The sequence below is a fragment of the Astatotilapia calliptera genome, chromosome 3 (genome assembly GCF_964374335.1).
Source record: "Astatotilapia calliptera chromosome 3, fAstCal68.1, whole genome shotgun sequence".
Classification (NCBI taxonomy): domain Eukaryota; kingdom Metazoa; phylum Chordata; class Actinopteri; order Cichliformes; family Cichlidae; genus Astatotilapia; species Astatotilapia calliptera.
The window spans coordinates 23,143,844-23,161,146 of NC_137424.1; the positions used below are offsets into that span (position 1 = coordinate 23,143,844).

At 58.6% G+C, this 17,303-nt stretch overlaps 7 non-coding genes across 7 annotated transcripts; all 7 read right to left on the reverse strand.

Moving 5' to 3' along the window:
• Nucleotides 1-1,656: 1,656 nt before the first annotated feature.
• Nucleotides 1,657-1,775, reverse strand: LOC145427618 (5S ribosomal RNA). The gene has a single exon (XR_013908160.1). It is a non-coding gene; the product is annotated as a 5S ribosomal RNA (ribosomal RNA).
• Nucleotides 1,776-3,380: 1,605 nt separating this feature from the next.
• On the reverse strand, nucleotides 3,381-3,499 carry LOC145427619 (5S ribosomal RNA). The gene has a single exon (XR_013908161.1). It is a non-coding gene; the product is annotated as a 5S ribosomal RNA (ribosomal RNA).
• A 1,175-nt stretch (nucleotides 3,500-4,674) lies between these two features.
• On the reverse strand, nucleotides 4,675-4,793 carry LOC145426404 (5S ribosomal RNA). Its single transcript, XR_013907114.1, has one exon. It is a non-coding gene; the product is annotated as a 5S ribosomal RNA (ribosomal RNA).
• A 4,175-nt stretch (nucleotides 4,794-8,968) lies between these two features.
• Nucleotides 8,969-9,087, reverse strand: LOC145427620 (5S ribosomal RNA). Its single transcript, XR_013908162.1, has one exon. It is a non-coding gene; the product is annotated as a 5S ribosomal RNA (ribosomal RNA).
• Nucleotides 9,088-10,692: 1,605 nt separating this feature from the next.
• Nucleotides 10,693-10,811, reverse strand: LOC145427621 (5S ribosomal RNA). The gene has a single exon (XR_013908163.1). It is a non-coding gene; the product is annotated as a 5S ribosomal RNA (ribosomal RNA).
• A 1,175-nt stretch (nucleotides 10,812-11,986) lies between these two features.
• LOC145426405 (5S ribosomal RNA) lies at nucleotides 11,987-12,105 on the reverse strand. The gene has a single exon (XR_013907115.1). It is a non-coding gene; the product is annotated as a 5S ribosomal RNA (ribosomal RNA).
• A 2,989-nt stretch (nucleotides 12,106-15,094) lies between these two features.
• LOC145426746 (5S ribosomal RNA) lies at nucleotides 15,095-15,213 on the reverse strand. Its single transcript, XR_013907462.1, has one exon. It is a non-coding gene; the product is annotated as a 5S ribosomal RNA (ribosomal RNA).
• Between the last annotated feature and the right edge of the window lie 2,090 nt (nucleotides 15,214-17,303).

Genomic DNA, 17,303 nt, shown 5'->3' on the forward strand with positions numbered 1-17,303 from the left:
CATGGTGTGGTGTAAGTGGCCTCAGCCAGTGCCACAGGCCCTGGTGTGGTGTAAGTGGCCTGAGCAAGAGCCACAGACCCTGGTGTGGTGTAATTGGCCTCAATAGCAACTAATGCCCTGGTGTGGTGTAGGTGGCCTCAGCCAGCAGCCACAGGCCCTGGTGTGGTGTAAGTGGCCTCAGCCAGTGCCACAGGCCCTGGTGTGGTGTAAGGGGCCTCAATAGCAACTAATGCCCTGGTGTGGTGTAAGTGGCCTCAGCCACCAGCCACAGGCACTGGTGTGGTGTAAGTGGCCTCAGCCAGCAGCCACAGGCCCTGGTGTGGTGTAAGTGGCCTCAGCCAGCAGCCACAGGCCCTGGTGTGGTGTAAGTGGCCTGAGCCAGCTGCCACAGGCCGTAGTGTGGTGTAAGTGGCCTCAGCCAGAAGCCACAGGCACTGGTGTGGTGTAAGTGCCCTCAGCCAGCAGCCACACGCCCTGGTGTGGTGTAAGTGACCTCAGCCAGCAGCCAAAGGCCCTGGTGTGGTGTAAGTGGCCTCAGCCAGCAGCCACAGGCCCTGGTGTGGTGTAAGTGGCCTCAGCCAGTGCCACAGGCCCTGGTGTGGTGTAAGTGGCCTGAGCAAGAGTCACAGACCCTGGTGTGGTGTAATTGGCCTCAATAGCAACTAATGCCCTGGTGTGGTGTAGGTGGCCTCAGCCAGCAGCCACAGGCCCTGGTGTGGTGTAAGTGGCCTCAGCCAGTGCCACAGGCCCTGGTGTGGTGTAAGTGGCCTGAGCAAGAGCCACAGGCCCTGGTGTGGTGTAAGTGGCCTCAGCCAGAAGCCACAGGCACTGGTGTGGTGTAAGTGCCCTCAGCCAGCAGCCACAGGCACTGGTGTGGTGTAAGTGACCTCAGCCAGCAGCCACAGGCCCTGGTGTGGTGTAAGTGGCCTCAGCCAGCAGCCACAGGCCCTGGTGTGGTGTAAGTGGCCTCAGCCAGAAGCCACAGGCACTGGTGTGGTGTAAGTGCCCTCAGCCAGCAGCCACAGGCACTGGTGTGGTGTAAGTGACCTCAGCCAGCAGCCACATGCCCTGGTGTGGTGTAAGTGGCCTCAGCCAGCAGCCACAGGCCCTGGTGTGGTGTAAGTGGCCTCAGCCAGTGCCACAGGCCCTGGTGTGGTGTAAGTGGCCTGAGCAAGAGTCACAGACGCTGGTGTGGTGTAATTGGCCTCAATAGCAACTAATGCCCTGGTGTGGTGTAGGTGGCCTCAGCCAACAGCCACAGGCCCTGGTGTGGTGTAAGTGGCCTCAGCCAGTGCCACAGGCCATGGTGTGGTGTAAGTGGCCTGAGCAAGAGCCACAGACCCTGGTGTGGTGTAATTGGCCTCAATAGCAACTAATGCCCTGGTGTGGTGTAAGTGGCCTCAGCCAGCAGCCACAGGCCCTGGTGTGGTGTAAGTGGCCTCAGCCAGCAGCCACAGGCCCTGATGTGGTGTAAGTGGCCCCAGCCGGTCACTCAGGCCCTGGTGTGGTGTAGGTGGCATCAGCTAGCAGCACAAGACATTGGAAAACAGCCAAAAGCAATGTCGTTAATGTGCCCTCATTAATGGGCAGCTGCTTTTGGTCTTTTAATACACCCCTTCTCTGGATCAAAAGCTGTTCAATGACATGAAAATGAAAGGCTTACAGCACCAGGTATTCCCAGGTAGTCTCCCATCCAAGTACTAACCAAGCCCAGCCCTGCTTAGCTTCCGAGATCAGACGAGGTCGGGCGTGCTCAGGGTGGTATGGCCGTAAGCTGCTGGCCCCAGCACAATGTCTCAATTTATGGATTCAACTGATTAGGTGGCAAGTACCTGAAGTTACGAAGACAATCCTTTAACCATACCTGCATGTTTGCATAATACCCTAACCCAAAGGCTCAGTTTAGCATTTATCTAACAGCACAGGCCCTGGATTGTTGAAGATGGCCTCAGGAACCAGCACAGGGCCTGGTGTGTTGTACATGGCCACAGCTAGCAGCACAGGGCCTGGTTTGGTGAAAATGGCCTCGGCCAGAAGCGCAGGGCCTGGTGTGATGTGAGTGGCCTGAGCCAGAAGCCACAGGCACTGGTGTGGTGTAAGTGGCCTCAGCCAGCAGCCACAGGCCCTGGTGTGGTGTAAGTGGCCTCAGCCAGAGCCACAGGCCCTGGTGTGGTGTAAGTGGCCTCAGCCAGTGCCACAGGCCCTGGTGTGGTGTAAGTGGCCTGAGCAAGAGCCAAAGACCCTGGTGTGGTGTAATTGGCCTCAATAGCAACTAATGCCCTGGTGTGGTGTAGGTGGCCTCAGCCAGCAGCCACAGGCCCTGGTGTGGTGTAAGTGGCCTCAATAGCAACTAATGCCCTGGTGTGGTGTAAGTGGCCTCAGCCAGCAGCCACAGGCCCTGGTGTGGTGTAAGTGGCCTGAGCAAGAGCCACAGACCCTGGTGTGGTGTAATTGGCCTCAATAGCAACTAAGACCCTGGTGTGGTGTAGGTGGCCTCAGCCAGCAGCCACAGGCCCTGGTGTGGTGTAAGTGGCCTCAGCCAGCAGCCACAGGCCCTGGTGTGGTGTAAGTGGCCTCAGCCAGCAGCCACAGGCCCTGGTGTGGTGTAAGTGGCCTCAGCCAGCAGCCACAGGCCCTGGTGTGGTGTAAGTGGCCTCAGCCAGCAGCCACAGGCCCTGGTGTGGTGTAAGTGGCCTCAGCCAGCAGCCACAGGCCCTGGTGTGGTGTAAGTGGCCTCAGCCAGAGCCACAGGCCCTGGTGTGGTGTAAGTGGCCTCAGCCAGTGCCACAGGCCCTGGTGTGGTGTAAGTGACCTATATAGCAACTAATGCCCTGGTGTGGTGTAAGTGGCCTCAGCCAGCAGCCACAGGCCCTGGTGTGGTGTAAGTGGCCTCAGCCACTGCCACAGGCCCTGGTGTGGTGTAAGTGGCCTCAATAGCAACTAAGGCCCTGGTGTGGTGTAGGTGGCCTCAGCCAGCAGCCACAGGCCCTGGTGTGGTGTAAGTGGCCTCAGCCAGTGCCACAGGCCCTGGTGTGGTGTAAGTGGCCTGAGCAAGAGCCACAGACCATGGTGTGGTGTAATTGGTCTCAATAGCAACTAATGCTCTGGTGTGGTGTAAGTGGCCTCAGCCAGCAGCCACAGGCCCTGGTGTGGTGTAAGTGGCCTCAGCCAGCAGCCACAGGCCCTGATGTGGTGTAAGTGGCCCCAGCCGGTCACTCAGGCCCTGGTGTGGTGTAGGTGGCATCAGCTAGCAGCACAAGACATTGGAAAACAGCCAAAAGCAATGTCGTTAATGTGCCCTCATTAATGGGCAGCTGCTTTTGGTCTTTTAATACACCCCTTCTCTGGATCAAAAGCGGTTCAATGACATGAAAATGAAAGGCTTACAGCACCAGGTATTCCCAGGTAGTCTCCCATCCAAGTACTAACCAAGCCCAGCCCTGCTTAGCTTCCGAGATCAGACGAGGTCGGGCGTGCTCAGGGTGGTATGGCCGTAAGCTGCTGGCCCCAGCACAATGTCTCAATTTATGGATTCAACTGATTAGGTGGCAAGTACCTGAAGTTACGAAGACAATCCTTTAACCATACCTGCATGTTTGCATAATACCCTAACCCAAAGGCTCAGTTTAGCATTTATCTAACAGCACAGGCCCTGGATTGTTGAAGATGGCCTCAGGAACCAGCACAGGGCCTGGTGTGTTGTACATGGCCACAGCTAGCAGCACAGGGCCTGGTTTGGTGAAGATGGCCTCGGCCAGAAGCGCAGGGCCTGGTGTGATGTGAGTGGCCTGAGCAAGAGCCACAGGCCCTGGTGTGGTGTAAGTGGCCTCAGCCAGAAGCCACAGGCACTGGTGTGGTGTAAGTGGCCTCAGCCAGCAGCCACAGGCCCTGGTGTGGTGTAAGTGGCCTCAGCCAGCAGCCACAGGCCCTGGTGTGGTGTAAGTGGCCTCAGCCAGAGCCACAGGCCCTGGTGTGGTGTAAGTGGCCTCAGCCAGTGCCACAGGCCCTGGTGTGGTGTAAGTGGCCTGAGCAAGAGCCACAGACCCTGGTGTGGTGTAATTGGCCTCAATAGCAACTAATGCCCTGGTGTGGTGTAGGTGGCCTCAGCCAGCAGCCACAGGCCCTGGTGTGGTGTAAGTGGCCTCAGCCAGCAGCCACAGGCCCTGGTGTGGTGTAAGTGGCCTGAGCAAGAGCCACAGACCCTGGTGTGGTGTAATTGGCCTCAATAGCAACTAAGGCCCTGGTGTGGTGTAGGTGGCCTCAGCCAGCAGCCACAGGCCCTGGTGTGGTGTAAGTGGCCTCAGCCAGCAGCCACAGGCCCTGGTGTGGTGTAAGTGGCCTCAGCCAGCAGCCACAGGCCCTGATGTGGTGTAAGTGGCCTCAGCCAGAGCCACAGGCCCTGGTGTGGTGTAAGTGGCCTCAGCCAGCAGCCACAGGCCCTGGTGTGGTGTAAGTGGCCTCAGCCAGAGCCACAGGCCCTGATGTGGTGTAAGTGGCCCCAGCCGGTCACTCAGGCCCTGGTGTGGTGTAGGTGGCATCAGCTAGCAGCACAAGACATTGGAAAACAGCCAAAAGCAATGTCGTTAATGTGCCCTCATTAATGGGCAGCTGCTTTTGGTCTTTTAATACACCCCTTCTCTGGATCAAAAGCGGTTCAATGACATGAAAATGAAAGGCTTACAGCACCAGGTATTCCCAGGCAGTCTCCCATCCAAGTACTAACCAAGCCCAGCCCTGCTTAGCTTCCGAGATCAGACGAGGTCGGGCGTGCTCAGGGTGGTATGGCCGTAAGCTGCTGGCCCCAGCACAATGTCTCAATTTATGGATTCAACTGATTAGGTGGCAAGTACCTGAAGTTACGAAGACAATCCTTTAACCATACCTGCATGTTTCCATAATACCCTAACCCAAAGGCTCAGTTTAGCATTTATCTAACAGCACAGGCCCTGGTGTGTTGTACATGGCCACAGCTAGCAGCACAGGGCCTGGTTTGGTGAAGATGGCCTCGGCCAGAAGCGCAGGGCCTGGTGTGATGTGAGTGGCCTGAGCAAGAGCCACAGGCCCTGGTGTGGTGTAAGTGGCCTCAGCCAGAAGCCACAGGCACTGGTGTGGTGTAAGTGGCCTCAGCCAGCAGCCACAGGCCCTGGTGTGGTGTAAGTGGCCTCAGCCAGCAGCCACAGGCCCTGGTGTGGTGTAAATGGCCTCAGCCAGCAGCCACAGGCCCTGGTGTGGTGTAAGTGGCCTCAGCCAGAGCCACAGGCCCTGGTGTGGTGTAAGTGGCCTCAGCCAGTGCCACAGGCCCTGGTGTGGTGTAAGTGGCCTGAGCAAGAGCCACAGACCCTGGTGTGGTGTAATTGGCCTCAATAGCAACTAATGCCCTGGTGAGGTGTAGGTGGCCTCAGCCAGCAGCCACAGGCCCTGGTGTGGTGTAAGTGGCCTCAGCCAGTGCCACAGGCCCTGGTGTGGTGTAAGGGGCCTCAATAGCAACTAATGCCCTGGTGTGGTGTAAGTGGCCTCAGCCAGCAGCCACAGGCACTGGTGTGGTGTAAGTGGCCTCAGCCAGCAGCCACAGGCCCTGGTGTGGTGTAAGTGGCCTCAGCCAGCAGCCACAGGCCCTGGTGTGGTGTAAGTGGCCTGAGCCAGCTGCCACAGGCCCTGGTGTGGTGTAAGTGGCCTCAGCCAGAAGCCACAGGTACTGGTGTTGTGTAAGTGCCCTCAGCCAGCAGCCACAGGCCCTGGTGTGGTGTAAGTGACCTCAGCCAGCAGCCACAGGCCCTGGTGTGGTGTAAGTGGCCTCAGTCAGCAGCCACAGGCCCTGGTGTGGTGTAAGTGGCCTCAGCCAGTGCCACAGGCCCTGGTGTGGTGTAAGTGGCCTGAGCAAGAGTCACAGACCCTGGTGTGGTGTAATTGGCCTCAATAGCAACTAATGCCCTGGTGTGGTGTAGGTGGCCTCAGCCAGCAGCCACAGGCCCTGGTGTGGTGTAAGTGGCCTCAGCCAGTGCCACAGGCCCTGGTGTGGTGTAAGGGGCCTCAATAGCAACTAATGCCCTGGTGTGGTGTAAGTGGCCTCAGCCAGCAGCCACAGGCACTGGTGTGGTGTAAGTGCCCTCAGCCAGCAGCCACAGGCCCTGGTGTGGTGTAAGTGGCCTCAGCCAGCAGCCACAGGCCCTGGTGTGGTGTAAGTGGCCTCAGCAAGAGCCACAGGCCCTGGTGTGGTGTAAGTGGCCTCAGCCAGAAGCCACAGGCACTGGTGTGGTGTAAGTGCCCTCAGCCAGCAGCCACAGGCACTGGTGTGGTGTAAGTGACCTCAGCCAGCAGCCACAGGCCCTGGTGTGGTGTAAGTGGCCTCAGCCAGCAGCCACAGGCCCTGGTGTGGTGTAAGTGGCCTCAGCCAGTGCCACAGGCCCTAGTGTGGTGTAAGTGGCCTGAGCAAGAGTCACAGACCCTGGTGTGGTGTAATTGGCCTCAATAGCAACTAATGCCCTGGTGTGGTGTAGGTGGCCTCAGCCAGCAGCCACAGGCCCTGGTGTGGTGTAAGTGGCCTCAGCCAGTGCCACAGGCCCTGATGTGGTGTAAGTGGCCTGAGCAAGAGCCACAGACCCTGGTGTGGTGTAATTGGCCTCAATAGCAACTAATGCCCTGGTGTGGTGTAAGTGGCCTCAGCCAGAAGCCACAGGCACTGGTGTGGTGTAAGTGGCCTCAGCCAGCAGCCACAGGCCCTGATGTGGTGTAAGTGGCCCCAGCCAGCAGCCACAGGCCCTGGTGTGGTGTAAGTGGCCTCAGCCAAAAGCCACAGGCACTGGTGTGGTGTAAGTGCCCTCAGCCAGCAGCCACAGGCACTGGTGTGGTGTAAGTGACCTCAGCCAGCAGCCACAGGCCCTGGTGTGGTGTAAGTGGCCTCAGCCAGCAGCCACAGGCCCTGGTGTGGTGTAAGTGGCCTCAGCCAGTGCCACAGGCCCTGGTGTGGTGTAAGTGGCCTGAGCAAGAGTCACAGACCCTGGTGTGGTGTAATTGGCCTCAATAGCAACTAATGCCCTGGTGTGGTGTAAGTGGCCTCAGCCAGCAGCCACAGGCCCTGGTGTGGTGTAAGTGGCCTGAGCAAGAGCCACAGGCCCTGGTGTGGTGTAAGTGGCCTCAGCCAGAAGCCACAGGCACTGGTGTGGTGTAAGTGGCCTCAGCCAGCAGCCACAGTCCCTGGTGTGGTGAAAGTGGCCTCAGCCAGCAGCCACAGGCCCTGGTGTGGTGTAAATGGCCTCAGCCAGCAGCCACAGGCCCTGGTGTGGTGTAAGTGGCCTCAGCCAGAGCCACAGGCCATGGTGTGGTGTAAGTGGCCTCAGCCAGTGCCACAGGCCCTGGTGTGGTGTAAGTGGCCTGAGCAAGAGCCACAGACCCTGGTGTGGTGTAATTGGCCTCAATAGCAACTAATGCCCTGGTGTGGTGTAGGTGGCCTCAGCCAGCAGCCACAGGCCCTGGTGTGGTGTAAGTGGCCTCAGCCAGTGCCACAGGCCCTGGTGTGGTGTAAGGGGCCTCAATAGCAACTAATGCCCTGGTGTGGTGTAAGTGGCCTCAGCCACCAGCCACAGGCACTGGTGTGGTGTAAGTGGCCTCAGCCAGCAGCCACAGGCCCTGGTGTGGTGTAAGTGGCCTCAGCCAGCAGCCACAGGCCCTGGTGTGGTGTAAGTGGCCTGAGCCAGCTGCCACAGGCCGTAGTGTGGTGTAAGTGGCCTCAGCCAGAAGCCACAGGCACTGGTGTGGTGTAAGTGCCCTCAGCCAGCAGCCACACGCCCTGGTGTGGTGTAAGTGACCTCAGCCAGCAGCCAAAGGCCCTGGTGTGGTGTAAGTGGCCTCAGCCAGCAGCCACAGGCCCTGGTGTGGTGTAAGTGGCCTCAGCCAGTGCCACAGGCCCTGGTGTGGTGTAAGTGGCCTGAGCAAGAGTCACAGACCCTGGTGTGGTGTAATTGGCCTCAATAGCAACTAATGCCCTGGTGTGGTGTAGGTGGCCTCAGCCAGCAGCCACAGGCCCTGGTGTGGTGTAAGTGGCCTCAGCCAGTGCCACAGGCCCTGGTGTGGTGTAAGTGGCCTGAGCAAGAGCCACAGGCCCTGGTGTGGTGTAAGTGGCCTCAGCCAGAAGCCACAGGCACTGGTGTGGTGTAAGTGCCCTCAGCCAGCAGCCACAGGCACTGGTGTGGTGTAAGTGACCTCAGCCAGCAGCCACAGGCCCTGGTGTGGTGTAAGTGGCCTCAGCCAGCAGCCACAGGCCCTGGTGTGGTGTAAGTGGCCTCAGCCAGAAGCCACAGGCACTGGTGTGGTGTAAGTGCCCTCAGCCAGCAGCCACAGGCACTGGTGTGGTGTAAGTGACCTCAGCCAGCAGCCACATGCCCTGGTGTGGTGTAAGTGGCCTCAGCCAGCAGCCACAGGCCCTGGTGTGGTGTAAGTGGCCTCAGCCAGTGCCACAGGCCCTGGTGTGGTGTAAGTGGCCTGAGCAAGAGTCACAGACGCTGGTGTGGTGTAATTGGCCTCAATAGCAACTAATGCCCTGGTGTGGTGTAGGTGGCCTCAGCCAACAGCCACAGGCCCTGGTGTGGTGTAAGTGGCCTCAGCCAGTGCCACAGGCCATGGTGTGGTGTAAGTGGCCTGAGCAAGAGCCACAGACCCTGGTGTGGTGTAATTGGCCTCAATAGCAACTAATGCCCTGGTGTGGTGTAAGTGGCCTCAGCCAGCAGCCACAGGCCCTGGTGTGGTGTAAGTGGCCTCAGCCAGCAGCCACAGGCCCTGATGTGGTGTAAGTGGCCCCAGCCGGTCACTCAGGCCCTGGTGTGGTGTAGGTGGCATCAGCTAGCAGCACAAGACATTGGAAAACAGCCAAAAGCAATGTCGTTAATGTGCCCTCATTAATGGGCAGCTGCTTTTGGTCTTTTAATACACCCCTTCTCTGGATCAAAAGCTGTTCAATGACATGAAAATGAAAGGCTTACAGCACCAGGTATTCCCAGGTAGTCTCCCATCCAAGTACTAACCAAGCCCAGCCCTGCTTAGCTTCCGAGATCAGACGAGGTCGGGCGTGCTCAGGGTGGTATGGCCGTAAGCTGCTGGCCCCAGCACAATGTCTCAATTTATGGATTCAACTGATTAGGTGGCAAGTACCTGAAGTTACGAAGACAATCCTTTAACCATACCTGCATGTTTGCATAATACCCTAACCCAAAGGCTCAGTTTAGCATTTATCTAACAGCACAGGCCCTGGATTGTTGAAGATGGCCTCAGGAACCAGCACAGGGCCTGGTGTGTTGTACATGGCCACAGCTAGCAGCACAGGGCCTGGTTTGGTGAAAATGGCCTCGGCCAGAAGCGCAGGGCCTGGTGTGATGTGAGTGGCCTGAGCCAGAAGCCACAGGCACTGGTGTGGTGTAAGTGGCCTCAGCCAGCAGCCACAGGCCCTGGTGTGGTGTAAGTGGCCTCAGCCAGAGCCACAGGCCCTGGTGTGGTGTAAGTGGCCTCAGCCAGTGCCACAGGCCCTGGTGTGGTGTAAGTGGCCTGAGCAAGAGCCAAAGACCCTGGTGTGGTGTAATTGGCCTCAATAGCAACTAATGCCCTGGTGTGGTGTAGGTGGCCTCAGCCAGCAGCCACAGGCCCTGGTGTGGTGTAAGTGGCCTCAATAGCAACTAATGCCCTGGTGTGGTGTAAGTGGCCTCAGCCAGCAGCCACAGGCCCTGGTGTGGTGTAAGTGGCCTGAGCAAGAGCCACAGACCCTGGTGTGGTGTAATTGGCCTCAATAGCAACTAAGACCCTGGTGTGGTGTAGGTGGCCTCAGCCAGCAGCCACAGGCCCTGGTGTGGTGTAAGTGGCCTCAGCCAGCAGCCACAGGCCCTGGTGTGGTGTAAGTGGCCTCAGCCAGCAGCCACAGGCCCTGGTGTGGTGTAAGTGGCCTCAGCCAGCAGCCACAGGCCCTGGTGTGGTGTAAGTGGCCTCAGCCAGCAGCCACAGGCCCTGGTGTGGTGTAAGTGGCCTCAGCCAGCAGCCACAGGCCCTGGTGTGGTGTAAGTGGCCTCAGCCAGAGCCACAGGCCCTGGTGTGGTGTAAGTGGCCTCAGCCAGTGCCACAGGCCCTGGTGTGGTGTAAGTGACCTATATAGCAACTAATGCCCTGGTGTGGTGTAAGTGGCCTCAGCCAGCAGCCACAGGCCCTGGTGTGGTGTAAGTGGCCTCAGCCACTGCCACAGGCCCTGGTGTGGTGTAAGTGGCCTCAATAGCAACTAAGGCCCTGGTGTGGTGTAGGTGGCCTCAGCCAGCAGCCACAGGCCCTGGTGTGGTGTAAGTGGCCTCAGCCAGTGCCACAGGCCCTGGTGTGGTGTAAGTGGCCTGAGCAAGAGCCACAGACCATGGTGTGGTGTAATTGGTCTCAATAGCAACTAATGCTCTGGTGTGGTGTAAGTGGCCTCAGCCAGCAGCCACAGGCCCTGGTGTGGTGTAAGTGGCCTCAGCCAGCAGCCACAGGCCCTGATGTGGTGTAAGTGGCCCCAGCCGGTCACTCAGGCCCTGGTGTGGTGTAGGTGGCATCAGCTAGCAGCACAAGACATTGGAAAACAGCCAAAAGCAATGTCGTTAATGTGCCCTCATTAATGGGCAGCTGCTTTTGGTCTTTTAATACACCCCTTCTCTGGATCAAAAGCGGTTCAATGACATGAAAATGAAAGGCTTACAGCACCAGGTATTCCCAGGTAGTCTCCCATCCAAGTACTAACCAAGCCCAGCCCTGCTTAGCTTCCGAGATCAGACGAGGTCGGGCGTGCTCAGGGTGGTATGGCCGTAAGCTGCTGGCCCCAGCACAATGTCTCAATTTATGGATTCAACTGATTAGGTGGCAAGTACCTGAAGTTACGAAGACAATCCTTTAACCATACCTGCATGTTTGCATAATACCCTAACCCAAAGGCTCAGTTTAGCATTTATCTAACAGCACAGGCCCTGGATTGTTGAAGATGGCCTCAGGAACCAGCACAGGGCCTGGTGTGTTGTACATGGCCACAGCTAGCAGCACAGGGCCTGGTTTGGTGAAGATGGCCTCGGCCAGAAGCGCAGGGCCTGGTGTGATGTGAGTGGCCTGAGCAAGAGCCACAGGCCCTGGTGTGGTGTAAGTGGCCTCAGCCAGAAGCCACAGGCACTGGTGTGGTGTAAGTGGCCTCAGCCAGCAGCCACAGGCCCTGGTGTGGTGTAAGTGGCCTCAGCCAGCAGCCACAGGCCCTGGTGTGGTGTAAGTGGCCTCAGCCAGAGCCACAGGCCCTGGTGTGGTGTAAGTGGCCTCAGCCAGTGCCACAGGCCCTGGTGTGGTGTAAGTGGCCTGAGCAAGAGCCACAGACCCTGGTGTGGTGTAATTGGCCTCAATAGCAACTAATGCCCTGGTGTGGTGTAGGTGGCCTCAGCCAGCAGCCACAGGCCCTGGTGTGGTGTAAGTGGCCTCAGCCAGCAGCCACAGGCCCTGGTGTGGTGTAAGTGGCCTGAGCAAGAGCCACAGACCCTGGTGTGGTGTAATTGGCCTCAATAGCAACTAAGGCCCTGGTGTGGTGTAGGTGGCCTCAGCCAGCAGCCACAGGCCCTGGTGTGGTGTAAGTGGCCTCAGCCAGCAGCCACAGGCCCTGGTGTGGTGTAAGTGGCCTCAGCCAGCAGCCACAGGCCCTGATGTGGTGTAAGTGGCCTCAGCCAGAGCCACAGGCCCTGGTGTGGTGTAAGTGGCCTCAGCCAGCAGCCACAGGCCCTGGTGTGGTGTAAGTGGCCTCAGCCAGAGCCACAGGCCCTGATGTGGTGTAAGTGGCCCCAGCCGGTCACTCAGGCCCTGGTGTGGTGTAGGTGGCATCAGCTAGCAGCACAAGACATTGGAAAACAGCCAAAAGCAATGTCGTTAATGTGCCCTCATTAATGGGCAGCTGCTTTTGGTCTTTTAATACACCCCTTCTCTGGATCAAAAGCGGTTCAATGACATGAAAATGAAAGGCTTACAGCACCAGGTATTCCCAGGCAGTCTCCCATCCAAGTACTAACCAAGCCCAGCCCTGCTTAGCTTCCGAGATCAGACGAGGTCGGGCGTGCTCAGGGTGGTATGGCCGTAAGCTGCTGGCCCCAGCACAATGTCTCAATTTATGGATTCAACTGATTAGGTGGCAAGTACCTGAAGTTACGAAGACAATCCTTTAACCATACCTGCATGTTTCCATAATACCCTAACCCAAAGGCTCAGTTTAGCATTTATCTAACAGCACAGGCCCTGGTGTGTTGTACATGGCCACAGCTAGCAGCACAGGGCCTGGTTTGGTGAAGATGGCCTCGGCCAGAAGCGCAGGGCCTGGTGTGATGTGAGTGGCCTGAGCAAGAGCCACAGGCCCTGGTGTGGTGTAAGTGGCCTCAGCCAGAAGCCACAGGCACTGGTGTGGTGTAAGTGGCCTCAGCCAGCAGCCACAGGCCCTGGTGTGGTGTAAGTGGCCTCAGCCAGCAGCCACAGGCCCTGGTGTGGTGTAAATGGCCTCAGCCAGCAGCCACAGGCCCTGGTGTGGTGTAAGTGGCCTCAGCCAGAGCCACAGGCCCTGGTGTGGTGTAAGTGGCCTCAGCCAGTGCCACAGGCCCTGGTGTGGTGTAAGTGGCCTGAGCAAGAGCCACAGACCCTGGTGTGGTGTAATTGGCCTCAATAGCAACTAATGCCCTGGTGAGGTGTAGGTGGCCTCAGCCAGCAGCCACAGGCCCTGGTGTGGTGTAAGTGGCCTCAGCCAGTGCCACAGGCCCTGGTGTGGTGTAAGGGGCCTCAATAGCAACTAATGCCCTGGTGTGGTGTAAGTGGCCTCAGCCAGCAGCCACAGGCACTGGTGTGGTGTAAGTGGCCTCAGCCAGCAGCCACAGGCCCTGGTGTGGTGTAAGTGGCCTCAGCCAGCAGCCACAGGCCCTGGTGTGGTGTAAGTGGCCTGAGCCAGCTGCCACAGGCCCTGGTGTGGTGTAAGTGGCCTCAGCCAGAAGCCACAGGTACTGGTGTTGTGTAAGTGCCCTCAGCCAGCAGCCACAGGCCCTGGTGTGGTGTAAGTGACCTCAGCCAGCAGCCACAGGCCCTGGTGTGGTGTAAGTGGCCTCAGCCAGCAGCCACAGGCCCTGGTGTGGTGTAAGTGGCCTCAGCCAGTGCCACAGGCCCTGGTGTGGTGTAAGTGGCCTGAGCAAGAGTCACAGACCCTGGTGTGGTGTAATTGGCCTCAATAGCAACTAATGCCCTGGTGTGGTGTAGGTGGCCTCAGCCAGCAGCCACAGGCCCTGGTGTGGTGTAAGTGGCCTCAGCCAGTGCCACAGGCCCTGGTGTGGTGTAAGGGGCCTCAATAGCAACTAATGCCCTGGTGTGGTGTAAGTGGCCTCAGCCAGCAGCCACAGGCACTGGTGTGGTGTAAGTGCCCTCAGCCAGCAGCCACAGGCCCTGGTGTGGTGTAAGTGGCCTCAGCCAGCAGCCACAGGCCCTGGTGTGGTGTAAGTGGCCTCAGCAAGAGCCACAGGCCCTGGTGTGGTGTAAGTGGCCTCAGCCAGAAGCCACAGGCACTGGTGTGGTGTAAGTGCCCTCAGCCAGCAGCCACAGGCACTGGTGTGGTGTAAGTGACCTCAGCCAGCAGCCACAGGCCCTGGTGTGGTGTAAGTGGCCTCAGCCAGTGCCACAGGCCCTAGTGTGGTGTAAGTGGCCTGAGCAAGAGTCACAGACCCTGGTGTGGTGTAATTGGCCTCAATAGCAACTAATGCCCTGGTGTGGTGTAGGTGGCCTCAGCCAGCAGCCACAGGCCCTGGTGTGGTGTAAGTGGCCTCAGCCAGTGCCACAGGCCCTGATGTGGTGTAAGTGGCCTGAGCAAGAGCCACAGACCCTGGTGTGGTGTAATTGGCCTCAATAGCAACTAATGCCCTGGTGTGGTGTAAGTGGCCTCAGCCAGAAGCCACAGGCACTGGTGTGGTGTAAGTGGCCTCAGCCAGCAGCCACAGGCCCTGATGTGGTGTAAGTGGCCCCAGCCAGCAGCCACAGGCCCTGGTGTGGTGTAAGTGGCCTCAGCCAAAAGCCACAGGCACTGGTGTGGTGTAAGTGCCCTCAGCCAGCAGCCACAGGCACTGGTGTGGTGTAAGTGACCTCAGCCAGCAGCCACAGGCCCTGGTGTGGTGTAAGTGGCCTCAGCCAGCAGCCACAGGCCCTGGTGTGGTGTAAGTGGCCTCAGCCAGTGCCACAGGCCCTGGTGTGGTGTAAGTGGCCTGAGCAAGAGTCACAGACCCTGGTGTGGTGTAATTGGCCTCAATAGCAACTAATGCCCTGGTGTGGTGTAAGTGGCCTCAGCCAGCAGCCACAGGCCCTGGTGTGGTGTAAGTGGCCTGAGCAAGAGCCACAGGCCCTGGTGTGGTGTAAGTGGCCTCAGCCAGAAGCCACAGGCACTGGTGTGGTGTAAGTGGCCTCAGACAGCAGCCACAGTCCCTGGTGTGGTGAAAGTGGCCTCAGCCAGCAGCCACAGGCCCTGGTGTGGTGTAAATGGCCTCAGCCAGCAGCCACAGGCCCTGGTGTGGTGTAAGTGGCCTCAGCCAGAGCCACAGGCCATGGTGTGGTGTAAGTGGCCTCAGCCAGTGCCACAGGCCCTGGTGTGGTGTAAGTGGCCTGAGCAAGAGCCACAGACCCTGGTGTGGTGTAATTGGCCTCAATAGCAACTAATGCCCTGGTGTGGTGTAGGTGGCCTCAGCCAGCAGCCACAGGCCCTGGTGTGGTGTAAGTGGCCTGAGCAAGAGCCACAGACCCTGGTGTGGTGTAATTGGCCTCAATAGCAACTAATGCCCTGGTGTGGTGTAAGTGGCCTCAGCCAGCAGCCACAGGCCCTGGTGTGGTGTAAGTGGCCTCAGCCAGCAGCCACAGGCCCTGATGTGGTGTAAGTGGCCCCAGCCGGTCACTCAGGCCCTGGTGTGGTGTAGGTGGCATCAGCTAGCAGCACAAGACATTGGAAAACAGCCAAAAGCAATGTCGTTAATGTGCCCTCATTAATGGGCAGCTGCTTTTGGTCTTTTAATACACCCCTTCTCTGGATCAAAAGCTGTTCAATGACATGAAAATGAAAGGCTTACAGCACCAGGTATTCCAAGGAAGTCTCCCATCCAAGTACTAACCAAGCCCAGCCCTGCTTAGCTTCCGAGATCAGACGAGGTCGGGCGTGCTCAGGGTGGTATGGCCGTAAGCTGCTGGCCCCAGCACAATGTCTCAAATTATGGATTCAACTGATTAGGTGGCAAGTACCTGAAGTTACGAAGACAATCCTATAACCATACCTGCATGTTTGCATAATACCCTAACCCAAAGGCTCAGTTTGGCATTTATCTAACAGCACAGGCCCTGGATTGTTGAAGATGGCCTCAGGAACCAGCACAGGGCCTGGTGTGTTGTACATGGCCACAGCAAGCAGCACAGGGCCAGGTTTGGTGAAGATGGCCTCGGCCAGAAGCACAGGGTCTGGTGTGATATGAGTGGCCTGAGCAAGAGCCACAGGCCCTGGTGTGGTGTAAGTGACCTCAGCCAGCAGCCACAGGCCCTGGTGTGGTGTAAGTGGCCTCAGCCAGCAGCCACAGGCCCTGGTGTGGTGTAAGTGGCCTCAGCCAGAAGCCACAGGCACTGGTGTGGTGTAAGTGCCCTCAGCCAGCAGCCACAGGCACTGGTGTGGTGTAAGTGCCCTCAGCCAGCAGCCACAGGCCCTGGTGTGGTGTAAGTGGCCTCAGCCAGCAGCCACAGGCCCTGGTGTGGTGTAAGTGGCCTCAGCAAGAGCCACAGGCCCTGGTGTGGTGTAAGTGGCCTCAGCCAGAAGCCACAGGCACTGGTGTGGTGTAAGTGCCCTCAGCCAGCAGCCACAGGCACTGGTGTGGTGTAAGTGACCTCAGCCAGCAGCCACAGGCCCTGGTGTGGTGTAAGTGGCCTCAGCCAGCAGCCACAGGCCCTGGTGTGGTGTAAGTGGCCTCAGCCAGTGCCACAGGCCCTAGTGTGGTGTAAGTGGCCTGAGCAAGAGTCACAGACCCTGGTGTGGTGTAATTGGCCTCAATAGCAACTAATGCCCTGGTGTGGTGTAGGTGGCCTCAGCCAGCAGCCACAGGCCCTGGTGTGGTGTAAGTGGCCTCAGCCAGTGCCACAGGCCCTGATGTGGTGTAAGTGGCCTGAGCAAGAGCCACAGACCCTGGTGTGGTGTAATTGGCCTCAATAGCAACTAATGCCCTGGTGTGGTGTAAGTGGCCTCAGCCAGAAGCCACAGGCACTGGTGTGGTGTAAGTGGCCTCAGCCAGCAGCCACAGGCCCTGATGTGGTGTAAGTGGCCCCAGCCAGCAGCCACAGGCCCTGGTGTGGTGTAAGTGGCCTCAGCCAAAAGCCACAGGCACTGGTGTGGTGTAAGTGCCCTCAGCCAGCAGCCACAGGCACTGGTGTGGTGTAAGTGACCTCAGCCAGCAGCCACAGGCCCTGGTGTGGTGTAAGTGGCCTCAGCCAGCAGCCACAGGCCCTGGTGTGGTGTAAGTGGCCTCAGCCAGTGCCACAGGCCCTGGTGTGGTGTAAGTGGCCTGAGCAAGAGTCACAGACCCTGGTGTGGTGTAATTGGCCTCAATAGCAACTAATGCCCTGGTGTGGTGTAAGTGGCCTCAGCCAGCAGCCACAGGCCCTGGTGTGGTGTAAGTGGCCTGAGCAAGAGCCACAGGCCCTGGTGTGGTGTAAGTGGCCTCAGCCAGAAGCCACAGGCACTGGTGTGGTGTAAGTGGCCTCAGCCAGCAGCCACAGTCCCTGGTGTGGTGAAAGTGGCCTCAGCCAGCAGCCACAGGCCCTGGTGTGGTGTAAATGGCCTCAGCCAGCAGCCACAGGCCCTGGTGTGGTGTAAGTGGCCTCAGCCAGAGCCACAGGCCATGGTGTGGTGTAAGTGGCCTCAGCCAGTGCCACAGGCCCTGGTGTGGTGTAAGTGGCCTGAGCAAGAGCCACAGACCCTGGTGTGGTGTAATTGGCCTCAATAGCAACTAATGCCCTGGTGTGGTGTAGGTGGCCTCAGCCAGCAGCCACAGGCCCTGGTGTGGTGTAAGTGGCCTCAGCCAGTGCCACAGGCCCTGGTGTGGTGTAAGGGGCCTCAATAGCAACTAATGCCCTGGTGTGGTGTAAGTGGCCTCAGCCACCAGCCACAGGCACTGGTGTGGTGTAAGTGGCCTCAGCCAGCAGCCACAGGCCCTGGTGTGGTGTAAGTGGCCTCAGCCAGCAGCCACAGGCCCTGGTGTGGTGTAAGTGGCCTGAGCCAGCTGCCACAGGCCGTA